General features: G+C 42.6%; 1 protein-coding gene across 2 annotated transcripts in view; it reads left to right on the top strand.

The window, feature by feature from the left end:
* The first annotated feature begins 7,738 nt into the window (after nucleotides 1-7,738).
* The window catches only part of PRR5L (proline rich 5 like), a 38,933-nt gene continuing 28,904 nt past the window's right edge, over nucleotides 7,739-17,767 (top strand). Inside the window, exon 1 of one of the 2 annotated variants that reach the window (XM_057373963.1) lies at nucleotides 7,739-7,788. The gene's annotated coding sequence lies outside the window, so the exon portion shown is untranslated. The other variant, XM_057373962.1, reaches the window with a different exon arrangement.

Below are 17,767 nucleotides of genomic sequence, written 5' to 3' on the forward strand. Positions count from 1 at the left end.
GCAGAAGGGTAAATTCCACATAAAGAGCAGTCTCCATGGAGAGCTTTTGAAAATAAATCAAAAACCTGAGAGACTGAGAAAAATTCTGAGAACTGGCAATGTGTCAAACTAATTTACCCAGCTTCATATTGGCACAGTTGGGATATGACTGCCTCCCCAAAAATGCAGAGCCATAGACACAGATTCCACAGCTGGTGTTCAAAAACCTGTGTAAGCTCATTGAAGAAGAGTCTGTACACACAGCCATGTGGCCACCATAAAGTGTTGCTCATAAGCCATATGAACATGTGCATATGGGATTCTCTGGTTAAATGCATTTATTCTGGCAATCACGAGCAGAATTCCACAGGTGCACAGACCCTTCTGGCTTGCAAAGACTCATCCTGTGCAGAAGGTTGATAACCAGTCTGCATCTTCCTTTATGCAGCACTTTAAGCATCTTGCATCCTTCCTCCTGCTTTATGGTGTGTTCTGGTACAAAGTCTCTAAGTGATAAGAATAGATAATTTGGGATCAGAGCCATCTGATAACATGGAGGAATGCTATGAAGCTGTCCTTCACCATCCACATAGCTGYCACAAGCCATGCATATTACAGGTATTTGCATCTTACTCTGTTCTTTGCTTTGCAGTTGACATTTCAATGGCTCTACTTGTCCACCAAGGATTCTCAGCCTCCCTAGTTTGATCCTAACTATAGGCTCCATCTATCTATCATTTCTATGCCATAAGTCACTGACACTTCTCTGTGGGACAAGAGCATCTATTCAAAGAATTTGGTGAAGAAAGAGGCATGTAGTTACTGAGTCATAACTCACTAATTCTGACAGGCCCTTTCTCTGTGCAGATAAACTCAGAATGGCCACAGGTTTTCTTCTCCCCCAGACACCCCCCAACCTTCTTCCCCAGAGCACAGCCCCATTCCTGGGCAGCCAAAATAAGATCCTATAGCCAGTAAAAGCATTTTCCAGTGTGGTCAGCACTGCTACATCTGGAAGAAACAACCTTGCAATTACAGTGGAAGTCAAGAGCAGATGAGTAAATAAGCATCAAGCTGTAAATGTACATTCTGACTATGGCACCTGGCTGCATTCTATCAGTCCTGTATTTATCAAGGAAGGCAGGGTCACCCCTGGGAAATGAGGGTGAGTTGTCAGCAACKGTGCCAAATCAGCAACATAAGCCACAAAACAAGTAAGAATCCTCCTCCTAGAGGAAAAGGCATGTTTTCCCATTGTCCTACCAACCATGGGATGGCTGAGGGGGTTCAAGTCTCCCCCCACATTCTTTCTGAATATAAATATAGGCAGAGCTACTCAGATCACTTTTGGTACAGCACATGATTTCCTCATGGCCCCTGACTAAACTGCTTCTTGTGCCAGTYAGCTCAGGAGGTGAACATGTCCTTCTGCTATGTCCACACAGATTTGTTTCCAGCTGGCTCTGAGAGCTACATCAAAGTGACGGTGCCAAATGCTTTTAGGTGTGTTAAGGAGGAAAGTCTGKTTTTTTCTTTCTGAGAGAAGTCTACCCCCAGTAGTGACTTTCACTGTTGGAGTGCTTCTGTCATGCAGAACATAGCATGATCTGCAAATGAGATGAAGAAAGTGAAAAAAAGACAGACTGAAAACCAAGACATGAATCAYACCAAGTCAGGAATGAGTAAAAAAAGATGCCTTAGAAACGTCCTGTAATCAGAACAGCATGATTTGGTATCCATTCATCACATCAATAAGAATCATGTATCACCTAGTGGTTCACTTGAGAAAGATGTCCTGTCTCATGTGCACATTCTTTTGAGTGGGCAGCTTTCAAGGACAATATTGCCCAAAGCAGGTGCCASCAGAGAGCTGATCTATGAAATATTAGACCTCTCTGCAGCTGGTAATTGAGCTGTTGGTGACCTTACCAAAATTACCCGAATTACCTCCTGTGGTGACCCTCTTTACTGGCAGAGCCTACAGATCCTAAATGGCTGCCATTGAGCCCCATGGAGCTGGCTCACAGCAAGGCAGCATACATGGCACAGAAGCTTGCAGTGCTGCTTTCAGGGCTGTGCTTACACTGAGAGCACACAGCGAGGTTCCCCAGGGCTCTCAGACTGGTGTCACTGCGATTCACACAACACTGGGYTCAAGTGGCTTTTTCAGATGCCACCAACAGCACAAAGGTCCCTGTAAGCAGTGAGGGCAGTGTCATTTTTGTAACCCAACTCATCTTCCAGATCCAATTTGCTATGCAGTCACAGAGATATTTGGTGGCACAAGGGAGGGGTAATTCTGGGCAGAGCTAACAGCCAAAGCCAGTGAGAAATCACTTCTTTTTTTCAGTGGCAATCACAGCTGACTTCAATGAAACTAAGATATGAGAAACTGCAGTAACAGGAAGACAGAATGGGAGCTGTGGTGATAAATAGAGAAGGACAGGCCAGGAAAGTAAAGGGTATTGCTTTCAATGTGAGAGGTGAGTGCAATGACATKTGTAGCACTGTTCTACATAAATCTGAGTGAGGATTATATTTTTGAAAKGAAAAGATATCACAGTAATTTTGATACGAAGTGACTATAGCCAGGCTGAGGTATACTGCTCCATGGGTAAGAAAGGACATTATTTGAAAGAAGACACCCAGAAAATACCTGGAAAATTTAGACACTGCCTGAAAATGAAAACCTAGAGAAAGAATAGTCTGATTTAAAAACAATGCCCAAATAAATGTATGTGTGTATTTATAGTTTAGTAAGTTCAGAAACAAAGAGAAGGGACTGAARCAGAGAATACAACCATGCATCAATAATTTAATTTGTTTGTGTGTTTGAAATTACCTTAAGTAAAGATGAAGAAGAATAGAAGTAACCGAAAGAAAAAGCCCTCACAGAGGAAGCCAAAGGACAATACAATGATGAAGCAATTAAGGAGGAAAAGGAAACCATAAGATGGAAAATAAAAGGCAGAAGGACAGCCGTGTGTGTCAAAGATTGCTGMCATATCAGAGAAGATGGGAACTGCTCTGAGGATTCACTGAAACATGGYAGGTAGAAATTGTGACAGACCACTCTGATGCCTAAGGTATAKAAACCAGATTGGAGAGGGTTTAGGTGGATGTACCAGATTCCAAGTAATGAATTTAAAGATTCAGTTTACTGACCTTGGGATGAAACGCAAGAGGGAGACGGAGCAGACAGAGATGCTGAAGAGACAAATGAAGTCAGGAGTGGGATGGGAAGACTTAAAGCAGGAGGATGGAAAGAACAGTTATGTTTGCTTGTGACCTTTGGAAATTTATATTRTGAGTCTAGCAGGGGTCAGTGTACGGAATACTGGTTGCCACTGCCTTTGTCTGGCTCTGATTTGTGGTGTGACTGTAAAAAGTATCACACACAAACATACTTCAGTTATTTTCTTCATTTAGATCTCTGCCTGTGGGCTATTTTGTTTGTCTTCTCCTCGAGGTTTGCCACTGGCGTGACAAACAGTGCTCAACAGAGGAGGAAGCTTTAGAAACACAAAAATTAAAGAGGGAAAATTCCTCTGTAAAAGATCAACTAGCCCACTGTGCTTGGTAGGCYAAGGGATAAACACTGTGTTGTGCTTATTTAAAATACCACAAGAAGTCTCCCACAGCAACTGCTCCACYAGGCAGTGGATCTTACAGCCAAGCCATTGTAACAGTACTCATCCTAATCTTTTTGCCTTTTTGCCTTGTTTCATCTTAGTTTCTCCCTCCTCACAATACCAAATGCTCTCACTTCTRTAAATTGTAATAGTTGTTCTCCCACAACTGTGACTATTTTAGTATTTTAGAACAACTGTCCTACACACCGTGCACAGCTGTATTTGGTTCTTTCATCTCACATGACAGAGTCTCTAATTCAATCCTCATCACTTCTGCCTTTTTTAAAAAAAAATTCATTTTTGTTTTCTGATGTCTTTTTGATGAGAAGATAGGATTGAATGCAGTATTCCAAAGATTTATACTACACTGCCAGTAACAGAGGCTTTTGTTACAGTTTCTGTTTATGAACTCTACTATCCCATTGTTCTCTTGTTTCTGGTTTTTTTTCCCCTCCCATCATCTCAAATTATGGGCCTGTCTAATTTASTGTCTGCTCTCCTGCTATTTTAGGTCTTTCTCAGCATTACATTCTGAGAATTCGTCTTCCCAATGAATTTGAATTTTTGAGCTGTGATTTGAATCATTTTTTGACAGATGTAGTAGTATAGCTGCATGTTTCCCTATGGAACTACATTTTGTTTCCTGAACACCATTTGTGCCAGAGCTTTGACTTGTAAAATTAATAGAATAGGATACCCCCAACCCCAGTGCTTAGAGGTGTTTCCTTCCCTTCCATCCCCAAGCTTGAAACCATAAAAATGAATATTAAATGGCAACTAAAGAAAAAATTCTGTAATTCTCTTTGAAAGAGCTGTTTAAACTTCATGGCATCACTGATACATGAAATTTTCTCACTACAGTCCCAAGAGAAARATGAATTGCATTGTTAAATAATTTCCAGTATAACTGTTACCAGACACATTCTCCCTGTCTCAGATGTGATGCGAGGTTGCTGCTCCCAGCTTACCCCATATGTGTGCCCCATACTCCTTGCTAGAATCTGCAAGGCAACTTCAAAATAGCTGTTGCCTAATCCTTTGTTGTCAAAATCATCAATTAAAATTGAAGTCAATTTTTTTTTGCTGGCCCCTCCTCCCTGCCACACACAGGACAGATGGATTAAATACCTGCTATCCTAGCAGATGGAAAGGGCAAGAGATGCTTGTGGATAGGATAAGAATAAAAGGTATGTTTATGACCTGTTATCCTGTTTCAGCTGCAACCCTCAGCTATTTGAAAATTAGTGCCAGAATTAGGAATGCTTTTCAGAAATGTTAATTCTCCTCATTGCCCTCCTCACAGACTACATTGTGGGTCTTTTCCCAGGACTCATTTCTGGGAAGCACATGATGCTGAAGACCTGTTGGGTCACACAGCCAAGGCAAAGGCAATGGGTTGTGGGTTCATCCCATCATCAAGAGCATTACAAGCAAACCAATAAAAGGTCACATCTGTTAGGCACAACTCTTGTGGTTAGGCTCTTATTGAGCAGCAGCTATGTAAGAGAGAGCAGGACGTGTGTGCTCAGTCTCGCTACAGAGTGCACTGCAGAGAGGATATGTGGTGTTAAGGCAGAGYGTCAAAAACAAAATTAAGGCTGTAGCTGTTTTTCACATACACATTCATTATAGAAATGTCAGCAGGAACATTGTTGATGCTGTCAGTTCACCTGCTTTTCAGTTCTCTGAGATGAAGCAGTGGGACAAGGCCACAGAAGAGCCCAATCCTTTCACAGACAGCACACAGCAGTGCATTTGCACCACATACTGTCTTTGGGGCAGAGACACCTGGGAATTATCACTTGCCTGTGTAAGGCAAGGAGCTTTCTTTGAAAACCATATTCTTCTCTTCTTGCTCAAACCACAGCTAAAAGGGGRAAAGGAGCAATTAAAGGTAATTTTTCTCATCTGTCAACCTGAACTAAAGTCTTTTCAGATCCCTTTCACTGCAGCTTGCCCAAGTGGGGTAAGGTAGTAGGGCAGGATTTGTACCTTATCTAACTTTGAAAGCTGGGTGTGTTTTGCATAGACTCAGATAGCTAAAGTTAGGTAAAATGAATCTCACCTAAGCTTTTTATCTCTTTTTGCTGGGCTAATATTTCTAGTTGTCTTTCTTGTCTGCCCTTACCATATATTAAAGTTTTCCCAGTACCTGCGCTCCTGCATAACGTAACTGGGGGYCCTCACTCTTAGACACAAAGACGATTTTCTTTCCACAGAATACTCACTTCTTCCTAATGAGRAAATCAAAGAGGACCTCTCCCTTCCTTCTGCTGTGGTGGCAGGGGTCTTTACAGCTCTTTCCTTCCTCTTCTCCCACAAGTGGGAGTCCAGCCATTCATCAGGATGGTCACAGTAAGTCTGCATTGTGGCAATGATGTTCCTTAGTGGTAGTTCTGAAGCTATTACCACATGGGTATGGCAACCAGCTTTTCCCCCATAAACTGTGTGCAGGAATTTGTCCTGCGCACAGGACACACCTGAAATTAATTGTCTAATTTCAATTCATAACCATGTGAGTTAAAATTTGAGGAAAGATGCCAGTTTGKGGGATGGTGCTTTGGGTTATTTTAGAAAACCTGGGAATTTCTCTCAGATGGAGCATACCACCTGAACAAACATGTCAGGTCACCATTCCCTTTACCTGCAAATTCCTTAGGATTTTTGCTGTGGAAAATAATTCAAGTACAATAAATCACATCCTTGCTTTGCGGTCAATCTTCCCACAGTGGTGGTCACTTCCCAGCTATGCCACGAGTTACAGATTGAGATCACCACTCAAACTCCACTTYAGCAATGCTATCTCTGAAAAGTAAATAACTGTTGGCTTGAAAAGCAGGTGCAGAATGAATGACAATAAGCACTTTTAATTATTAGTAGATTAACAGATTTTATATGTTGGGTAGGTATCCACTGCCATTGTAAGACATGAGTCTGGGACAGGAAATATGTTTTTGTATGTGTTTGTACAGCTTGCAGTAAAGTCTTGTTTCCAAGCCCAGTAGCGATTTTGTGATTGTAATAGTAAATCCTAACTGCCAGCAGCAGTGSGTAAGGTGAAGTTCACAGTACCTCAGACAGTCTTTGTTTTAAACACATAGAGACAGAAAAAAAGAGACATGAGAATACCTCCCACAAATGCATAGGCAAGTGTTCTTGTCTAAGGTTACTATGGATGTCTAAACGACTTAAAAGTGTTAAAGAATCCCTGCATGAGTAAATGGATTAACATACTGGTTTCAGAGTAGCATCAGCTCTTCTCATTCAGAGACCAGATACAACTCAGTTGGAAAGTTATGCTCTGAATTCTCTTAACMTGGAGTGCATCAGGTTACCAAGTATCATCAGTATGGTGCATAATTCACAAAAGGCTCCTAAAAAGTTCGAGAAAATAAGACTATTTAACAATTTGGTCTGTCTCCTTTAAGCACTGAAAAGTCTCAAGTGTTTTCAATTAACGAGTAGCTCTGCAAAAGTCAGGGTAACTGACTTACATGTTCCATGCGATTGCTCCCTGATTGCAACTAATTGCGGCTTTCAATCTCTTTAAGGACCCCGAATAACAAGTGGTTTTTTTTAAGCAGTTTCCTGTCTGATACCTGCTGTAGGCTGTGATAGCAGAATAGAGCAAACTGCACGGTGCAGCGGCTGCCAGAGGAACTTTGAACTATGAGATCAAAATAAAATAAGCCCTATCTTTAAACGGCACATCCCTTCCCCCGTGCTGCACGACCCGTTTCTTTGGCTGGGTGCGCCCCGAGCCGAGGAGCCGCCGGAGGTCCAGCATCTCCCGGGGCCGGGAGCCGGCTCTTCCCCGGCAAGGGCCTCCCGAGCTCCTCCATCCTTTCCATTCCCTTTCGCTTAAGGTCAGAAGAATTCAAACTTCCTGACTGGGACGGGACGGGACGGGACGGGACGGGCTACCCCGAGGCGAAACGGGCTGGGAGTCAAGGGAGGCAGGCGCAGCTGCCCCCGCTCCGCCCGGCCCGGCCCGGCCGGCTCTCGTCTCGGCGGGGAGGAGCCAGCCCGGGGCAGGCTGTAGCAGCAAGGGCTGGCCGGCCGCCAGGAAGTGTAAAATCCTGGCCGGTGGGTGGCAAATTTCCCCAGATCGCGGCGAGGAGGCAGCGCGTCCGTCCGTGCGTGCGGCGGGCAGCGGCAGCCCGGCAGCCCGGCCCGGGTGAGTGCGAGCCGCGACCTCGGGCTCCGGCCCCGCTCGGCTGTGGGGGCTCGGGGGGCCCGGCCCGGCCGCTCTGCCCGCGGGGCAGCGAAGGGGATGTTTACCGGGGGGCGGCTGCGGAAGGGAGCGGGCTGGGCCGGCTCCCCGCGCTCCGCGGTGCCTCCGGAGCGCAGCGCAGGCATGAGACCTGGGTAAGTTCTCCATTTAAAAATATTAAAAATAGACCCTCCGGCTCCATAGCGCTGCAGAGTGAGTCATTTCCAAACCAAATGTCTCAGTCTAACCCTTCCCCCCAGGAGACGCAATAATTCTGAAAYCAGGGGTGGAGGGAAAGAGATTCTTCTCCCGTCTTTCTCTAAAKAAATTGAATTAGCACTCAGAGGAGAACAAAAGCCATAAGAGTAGCTGGCCACCTGTTTAAAAAGTGRAGCGTAGCTCCATCCCTTTCTCTCTTGCCTTGTACCTCTCCCGTGCTGATGCCGCCCATCTTTCCCCAGCGTGCACTCGGAGCCTCTCTGCCCTAGGAATTATTTACAGCGCTTTCCAATTTCGTGGGCACAATYTGCTTTCCAGTTCCTTCAACTGCCAAACACATTCCCTACCACCGTSTTCTCCRTGGGACATCAGCCACAGCCACACGKCATTCCAGCAGTGACCCCAGTCCATGCAGCTCCTGGCTGGCTGTGSTGAAAGGAATAGTCCAAAGCAYAGCTRTTTTTTTYCGCCTTTTCCAGTCATATGATGATTTGTTCATGTAAGTGAGCTGTCTTGACTAGAGGGATATTTTGTTTGTCAAAAACAAGTGCTGAGCGTATTTATAGACAATGCGGCAATTTTGCCGTGTGGAGGATCTCAGTTATGCAGAACTTGTTGGTACCCTGGATCAGCATGCAAGACCTGTTTACATCGCACATATTGTGCTGTGTGTGTGTGCACATTTAATGTATATATCCACAGATCATGTTTCATGGTGAGGCAGCATGCACAAAGCACAGGAGCTGATATGTAGGTTACAGTTCTTTTCTTTTTCTAAAACAGATCCACAGTCCAGCTGTGCAGTAGCCCCTAACTGCAGTAGCCCCAGTATTGCCCCAAATCAGATGAGACAAGACTTTATGGTCTACTAATGAACTGACTTGCCTGAAAATCCCCTAGCTGCAAGTAAAATCCTATACTTTTACCTCTGTGAAGGTACTGCATTTTTGTTACCATTTTGACAACAAAAAATTACCTATAGAAAATCTGTGCAATAAATTATGCCARCTATTTTTAAGCCATGACAAGGATGTTAGGTTTGAAAACATGATCTGTGGTAGAGACCCAAAACTTTATGGCATGTCTGTTTAAGTAAGTGGAGAATTGTGTTGTAAAAGCACTTGCATTCTTGTTTTGCTGCTTCAATTCAACTTCTCCTATTAAAGCTATTTATACTTTTTACARCCAAGAGAGACCATTGTGATTGATCAACCTGCATAGGGTGCAGAGTGCTGAGAGATTTCTGCAGAAGACATGCAACTTTTAGCTGTAACATAGAAGAGATTAATGGACTTAGGGGTGATACCAAAGTACTGAACTAAAGAAAGAAAAGGTTATTCTCTTRTGTTCCAAAACACAAGAAAAAGCAGAGTTCAGATCCCAAGTATATGCAAATTTCACAATAATCTTGATGCAGTTCAAAGACAATGAATGGCATTCTTACTAAGATRCGGAGTCTGAGGGAGCAAAGTTCTTTGGCTTGGGTCAAAAAACATTGGTGTTTTTGTGAAGCTACGAGGAAACTTTTCTAGATGTGGATTATTCTTGGTGGTCCATGATGGGGGTCAAGCTGTTRAGTCAGGTGTAGTGTGATGCACTGGGTTCTGCATGGATGGCATTGGCAAGTTGGCAGTGACAAGGGTGGACAGGGAAGTGTGAGTGCACTCAAGCCCTTATGGGAGTYTTTTTTGATAGGTCAACTTAATTGCAATATTTCCTTTTGGCAGTTTTACAGCACAGTTGACAGTTTCTCATTTGTCTTCCACCTTCAAGATAAAATTCTTTGTAATTATTTTTATGCGGTGTGTTTATGGGTTGTCTGATATCACCTGAAACTCTGATAAGACTTTCAACGTTCRCTTTCAAAGTTCAGCTGGAACACAGGTAGTGGTTACTGAGTCCTTAGACCGTTTTGGAAGAATTTCAATACCTTAAATTTCCAGCAACCAAAGACAGAATAGGTGAGATATTTAACCTTTTATTTGATATAGCTTCTGTTCTTAAGRAAAAGGTGGAGGATTGGGACTGTAAAAAGTGGCAGACACATAAATACTAGAATTTTATCCTTTTTGTAGCTCATGTTCAGTGARTTCAGCTTTCATGTGACTTTTTTAGGTGCCTGTAGTATTTGTGCATTTTTTCCCCCATAATGTATGGCCTTTTGTACTCATTGTTCCTGCTGATGTGAGTTCAAGCATAAATATACACTGACTAAATATGTGCTGGGTTCCAGGACCTATTCAGTAGGGCATAACAACCTCCTTTTACCACACAAGAGGAGTTTAAGTGGACTGAGGATTTTTGCAAAACTAGAGCTGGCTGAGGATGGGCTGTGATATAAAAGCAGCTTCTTAACTGCCACGTTTTGTAGCCCCAGGGTTAAAAATGTTGGGCATACCTAGGTTTTTAATAACAACAGGACTGTGAAAACAGAAAGCAAGCAAAAAGGAATAAGAATGAAGTGCAAGAAAGCACAAAGATAATATWTTGTCATTCTAGCTGCAGCAGAGGTAGTTCTTAAATAATTTCAGTTGCTGACTTAGTGTTTAATTTTGATAAAGTATATCTTGCGTGCTTTCTGATTAACATTCCTAGAAAATGAAACATGTCATTACATTTAGACTAATAAKGACCTCTTTGCTTCTGAAACTGCATTTTTCTGTCACTCCATGCTTCTGCCTGGCATACAATCATAGAAACCTAATGTTTTGGGTTAGAAGGGACCTTAAAGATCATCTAGTTCTAACCTCSCAGCCATGGGCAAGGACACCTTGCACTGGACCAGGTTGCTCASAGCYCCATCCAACCTGGCCTTGARCAATTCCAGCTTCCCTAGGCAACCTGTTCCWGKGTTTCATCACCCTCACAGTACAAAGTTTCTTCCTAATGTCTAGTCTAAAMCTGTTTTCTTTACRTTTAAAGCCATTCCCCCTTCACCTATCACTGCATGCCCTTGGAAACAGTTCCTCTGCRGCTCTCTTGTAAGGCYCCCTTTARGTACTGGAATGTGCTGTAAGGTCTTCCTCGAACCCTCTCTTCCCCAGGCTGAGCACCCCCAACCCTGTTTATGTAGGAATGGTACTCCACTCCTCTGATCATCTTCATGGCCCTCTTCTGGACTCATTCCAGCAGGTCCTCATCCTTATTGTGTTGGGAGCCCCAGAGCTGGGTGCAGCACTCCAGGTGGGGTCTCAGGAGAAGAGAGCAGGGAGGGGCAATCACCCCATTTACCCTCTGGCCACGCAGCTTTGGATGCAGCCYKGAAYATGGTTGTGTTTCTGGGCAGCAAYTGCRCRTTGCTGGGTCATGTCAAGCTTCTTGTTCACCAACAGCCCCAAGTTGTTCTCCTCAGTCGCTCTCAATCCATTTTGGCCCAGCCTGGATTTGTACTTGAGCCTGCTCTGAYCCAGATGCAGCAATGTGCACTTGGYCTTGTGGAACTTCATGTTCTGGCCCTCAAACCTGTCAAGGTTCCTCTGGATGGCATCCCTTCCCTCCYGTGTGTGAACTGCACCACACAGCTTGGCATCATCAGCATTGTCCTTGTCACTGACAAAGGTGCTAATCAGTGCTCATCCCAGAACTGATGAAATCACTGCTTTCCACTTGGATAAGGAGCCATTGACTGCAACTCCTTGAGTGTAATCAACCTTTACCAAAGCATCCCTCTGTTCCTCTCTTGGGAATTCCCTTAGGAATTTGTTTGTGAATTTCACCACATTTGACTAAGGAAGGAATGGTATAAAAGGTCAAATGGTCTAAATGGTCAAGAAGATTTGTGAAAATAATTTTAGAGGCCATGCTGAAGGAATGGTTCTTTGTGTGTGCTCTTGCTTTTGGCATGGGTGAAATTCAGACGGGAAAGCAATGCTGGGTTAGTTTCTGGGTTTGCAGATGTATTTGTCTATTCAGTCCAAATACCTTTTCTACAGAAAGAGTTTGATAGCTTACTCATATTTCCGTGACTTAAGTGATACATTCCTGGCCTCTTTTTCTCCAGTAGGGGTGCATTTACTGGGGCATCTRTTAAATGTGGGAATACTGGCAGTGGAAGGAAATAACTAAGTGTGTATCTTTCTTRTTTTCGTGCCTGTTCCCATTTAGTTACATTTATTAAAAATCACCTGGTAATCAAGTAAATTTAAGAATAGAAAGTCCATTTTTTTAAATTATGTGAGTCCTAGGAATAAAAAAAATGTGTTTGAAATAAYACAGAATATCTACGATAGAAAACAAAATAACTTTGTTGTCTTTGATGGTACTTCTGTATAACAAGTTATTTATTTTTCTGTGTTCTTTACTATGGCTGGATCTCTTTAGTTCACATTGAACTGGTTTGCTTTGTGTTGTTACTGATTTCTTACATTTTTTTAATAATTGTACTGTCATATATATAGATGTGAAGTAGCAGTCTTACTTGTTACTGGCTGTAAACTCCAAAGGGGTTGCAGAGGTCTCTCAATTACAAAGAGGGTTTTCAAATCATGGTGGGATATACACAAAGGTTTTTGCTGCTCCTCATGTATTTCCTCTCACTCTTAAGCAGACTTTTGCTTTGAGTTTCAGGTTTGATTAAACCTCAGCAACTCAGAACATAACTGAGTGGATACCACTGAATTTATTTATAAATGGTTCTGTTATCAAAGCCAAGTTAGAGCTGTTTGTGAAGTTGTTTGAGATGTATTGTGAATAAGGGCATGGTGTGGGTCAAATTTGAAGAGGGAAAATACAAAAGATGTGGAAGGAAAACAGGGATGCTGGTGTCTGTTGTGGAGATGGGTGAAGATAGGAAGATAAGGAAGGTGAGATCTTGTTTTGGGTCGCCAGTGTTTTGTGGCAGTAAAATTGTTGATTGTGTGATTGCATACCAGAGTGTGARCACCAAGAGGGCTGTTTACCCCTGTTCTATTGATGTCACTTTGATRATGTATTTAAACTCAATAGTTAAAATCTGTCCATTTTAATTACAGATCTGTGGGGCCAGTAGAATACCTCAGGACTATTTATGGGACATCAAGTTGCTGCCTTTGTGGTGGTGAAGCCAGAAAAAAAAATGGACATCTTTCAGTATTTGAATCAGTTTAGGAAGGGAGAGGTAAGGGGAGGTAGATCAGATTCATCCTTTTTTTCTCCAGCTCTGTCGAGTAATTTGAAAGCTTCATTAAAGCAGCTTAGAGGGATATTTTTGTTTGATGAATAGGATCCTGGCTGGCAAGGTTGAAGACCAGGCTAAGTCACTTCACTGGCTTAGCAACTTTATTTCCTCAGCCAGAAAATTGAGCTAATTATTTTTACTCTTAATAGTATACCTCCAAGAGCTCTTGATGAAAGGAGTGATTTGCAGGACTGAGTAGTCAATCTGCCTGGGGCTGAGCCTCCCTGGGATCCCTCAGGGCTCTCCCATGGTGCAGGGAGGAGAGGGCAGGCTGCAGATGTGGAGCAGGCAGGCAGGCAACCCTGGCACACACTGGGGCGAGCCAGGGGCTGCCAGATGTGTGATGGAGCTGCAGGTATTGTGCTTTGGCTGGCTGAAATGCACTCCAGCTGCCATGGAACCTGCACAGAGAGCTTGAGGAGTCACCATGTGCTCACCCATGGGACAGCATCTAGGGCACAGAACCTCATTTGGCCRTGCCCAGTGGAAGTGGGGCATTGTCCTACTTCCACCTGGGTCCTGCCCTTGCGCTGGGGAGTAGCGTTGTGTCCCCTGAGCCTGACTATGGCCTGTGATCCCTGATCATAGCCTTACCTCAGTTTCTTCTTGCAGAATTTCTGAGCTGATTTTTGCCATTTCAGAARCAAGTGCCTTTAATTTATGGGTGGAAGAAACTGTCTTTTAAAGTTTGCAGCTTGAATCAGTTCTGTTGACTAGATTGAAAGACCTGAAGGCTGGTCTTGCATTTTCCCATTTACCTTCTTGAATTGGGAATGTCTCTTAGCATGAGCTGTGCTCCTGGTGCTAGCATGAGCACACCTAAAGATACACTTTTCCATGTGTGAGGAGCTGCTTACAAGACAAAGTGTTGTCACTTTTCCATGCTCCTTCAGGACCCAATTCAAACCATATTAAGATCAACATTTAGTTAGGTTCCTATTGGTTTTGATGGGCTGTGGATTAAGCACTAAAATTTTCATGGGTTAGATAGCCAAAGGTGTGAAGGCATGAAAGGATGAGGATGTAGGAAGGACTATGCCTTGAGATTAGACCGTAGACTGCCTCCAATGTTTTTGACGTTCTTGCTTTCAACAGCTTCTGAGAAGACACAGCTTCTGATTCAGTGTTGATCATAAATTACCTGTTAGTTATTGAATGAATCTCAATTTGATCATCTCCTCTCCTGAAAAGTAGGAGAGAAGATGATCAAACCTTGTTTAATTTTAAAAACCTGAGCACTTGGGAGCTATGAAAGAAACTGCATGTGCTGTTAATTTAGCAGTGGCAAATGCTGTCCATGCTAGAATATAAATGAAGTTCATGCAGGTGCATGTGTAGTTGTGATGACTTACAAGACTCCAAGTTAAGTTTGTGGGCTGCTTTTCCACTTCTCTGTATGGCTGCATAGCAAGTAAATGAGGGATTTTGGTCAGAAACAGTGTCTTCAGATCTTTTCAGTTGAACTCTTATCAAGGATTTTGCCAATCACATACTTTGTTAAAGATTTATTGGGCTGGAAGGAGAATCCGCTAACAAGAATCTGGTTTGTTCTCTGCATACTTTTTGTGTCTGAGGCAGGATGGAACCGCTCATTAAGCATTGCAAGCTTAATACAGTGGGCCATTTTTCTAAAGATTACTCTTCTACGSTCCAAATGATTACAAAATATTCAGTTGCATGTTGCAGTGTCCAAGTTGTGTATTTTGTGATCAAAGGTCATCAATGTCACAATTGCACAGAGCGTATAAAAGAGAAATATAAGCAAGCGTATATTTTTCTTCATGAAGGGGCTATTTTTAAGACTAAAAATAATTAAATGGCAAAACATCAGTTATATCAGGATAACCCATCATTCTCTCTTCCTATGTTTCATTCTCCCCTATTGCTTTCCCTCCCTTGCCACCTGTTTTAAAGTTACTTTTTGACTTGTGGCTTTTTGGTATGAATTTGTTGTGAAGTAATGTTGGTGAATTTTTTTTTTTCTAAGAAACAAAAGCAGTTGTAGTTTTTTCTGCCATGTCACTTCCATTAGCTGCTGTTGTTCTGAGTTTTGCAGAGAAAACATCAGAGGAATTTTAAAAAGTCTGTTCTATTAAATCTGAGTTACCATGGGCCTTTTGTTTGTTKGGCCCAAGATTATCACAAAGATTCATAACTTGGAGGAATTGTTGCCAATTTTTTATTTGGGTTATTCTTTCTTTAGTAGAGAGAGATTGAAGTAGGGGTAGTGCCTGATCTTGCTTTTCCTCCAGACAGTCAGATATATTATAGTATGTTGGGAGGGAAAGTTCTATTCATGAAATAATCTTATAGTGATTTCTCTGTTGTTTTTCATGGCTAATAGAAAACAAATAATAAAAATTTCCTAGCTTCCTGACTGTAATGTTTTTATAAATGTCTGTATCTACGTGTGTTGGAAAAGGATTTGTCTCGATGCTCAGTTCTTTTCTTTAAAGATTCATATTAAWCCTAAAAGTGTTTACTCAGATGTGAGGAATTACAAGTGGATGAAATGACGTTGTCAGATTGACTCATCGTCCTGCTGTGCTGCCACAATTGGGAACATGGACTTTCATCTCTGCAGAGACAGCTCCCTTGAAGACCTGATATCTGCCTTGTTAGAGGTCTAGAGGGTTTTCGTAGTTGGACTTTGAGATGATGATCAAGGGTGAAGAAAACAAAAGGACTGGGGTGTGGGACATCTGGAAGGGAAGGAAGAGCAATACCTGTCTCTCTGACTTAGTCATTACAAGTYGTGCCAAAAGAGGTGTGCAGGGTCACTAAGCAAGATGAGGAGAGTGGGGAATGTTTTAGGATATATCAGCTGGCAAACAGTTTGAAATCCCCTGATGCCATATAAAGCATTATCCCAACAGCTGGAGCAYGTGGCAGTGAAGGATTATCTGGTGTGGCTGTACATCTTAAACAGTCACTGCACTTCATTCACTGCCCTTCATTCTCTAAGGCTTAATGTCTTTTATAATTGGTGGAGAGAATGCTGCTTGGTGGCTGGAACATGTTGCATCCTGGTGTCTCCCATCATTCTGTGYAAAAGGGGAAAAGTAATTGCATCTCTGTAAAGCTTTTTCTAGTTCTGTGGTTGCTARTAAGACTGTGATTATTAGAAGTAGGTTTTATTTTGTAGCCTTCTAAACCACTTTAATCATAGCAAGAAGAGACTTCAGATGTGGAGGAGTTTATACTGAAAGCCTCTAGGACAGCAGTGTCTTTTTCTGAACATTTTTGCATAATTCTGTGAGAGTTTTCACAGCAGAATGAAAAGGAAAATAGTTCCTTGCTCAGCATTTTGCTAAATGCTGTTCATTCCCAATAACTCAAATAGCCTAAATACCATGAGGGCTTCTTACTAACCTATAACTATGTAAATGCCTTTCTTGCCACAGGGGTAGCTTCTCCCAGTAAAAAGCCAAAAAAATGCACACTGCAGAATGCACACCACATATATTGCCAACAAAATGCTGCTGCAACCTTCCTGTGAAAATGAAGCATTATTTACAAGGCGGCCTTGCTTTGRGGAAAACTTTCAGTGGAAGCTGGTTGCTGTGAAAGGAAGATTTGGTGTGATGGTACTGTTTGATTGAGTTCCAGTGCTCTGTTGTGCCTTYGAGTGCACAGGATCTACAGAGTACGTGTGATAAAAGTCAGTTTTCTAGTAAATGCTGCGTTACTTTSAGCTTTATGGAACTCTGGAAATGGTTTAAATAGGCTGTGGGCATGGGGAGGGGATGGTCTCTCTCACAGACTTTGGCATTTCTAGTTCTGATAACATGAGGGTCAGTTATGTCTGGATACCATTTAGGGTTATCCTGCCTTTAGAGTAGSAGTTTGGTGTGCCTGCCATTTAATAGTTACTGGGTTTAGATAAGGTAGGAGAGGTTTCTGTCTTTGAGTCCTGAAGAAATAAAAATAAGACTGAATCAGGTCCTAAAGCTGAAGATCTTGCCTTAAATTCCCAGTGAGATTCTAAAKTAAGGTTGACTTGACAGTAACACGGCATTGCAGGGTTGGGGGAGGAAGAGGGGTGTCTTATCTGCTCTTTGCAGGCAAGAGCTTGTTTTTATCTGACCTGGTGACTTTTAACAGAGATTAAGGAAAACAGCATGTATGTTTCAATGAGCTTAAGCACATTCTCTAGGTAAGAAGTGTTCAGGAAATCCATCGTGGGGCCCAGTGTAATGCCACTGTTTCGCTGTGTGGAGTCAATCTGGTAAATCCATGGCCCAAGCTCAGAAGGGACCTCCTGATCGTGGTGTTTTACTGCTTGCACAGAACGGGATGAGGAATTTCCTACCCATGCTTAAATTTATTAAGGCACAGAGGTTGTTATATTGTTTTACACTTCTGAATTTAAGCTTTCCCCTTGCAACTTTAATTCAAATGAATGTAAATGCATCCTATAAAATGATTTCATTGTTGGGGAGAAGGGTGCTTGTATGCACTTGTGGCACCTGGAAAAGTGGTATGAGGAGGCTGGTGGGCTAGCACATCTTAACCGCTGCTTTCTAGCCCTGTTAAATGCCTACAAATTCTAAAAATAATGCTTATTTC

The sequence above is a fragment of the Malurus melanocephalus genome, unplaced genomic scaffold (genome assembly GCF_030028575.1).
Source record: "Malurus melanocephalus ecotype Western Australia unplaced genomic scaffold, MMel_1.1 scaffold_211, whole genome shotgun sequence".
In the NCBI taxonomy this organism is placed as follows: Eukaryota; Metazoa; Chordata; class Aves; order Passeriformes; family Maluridae; genus Malurus; species Malurus melanocephalus.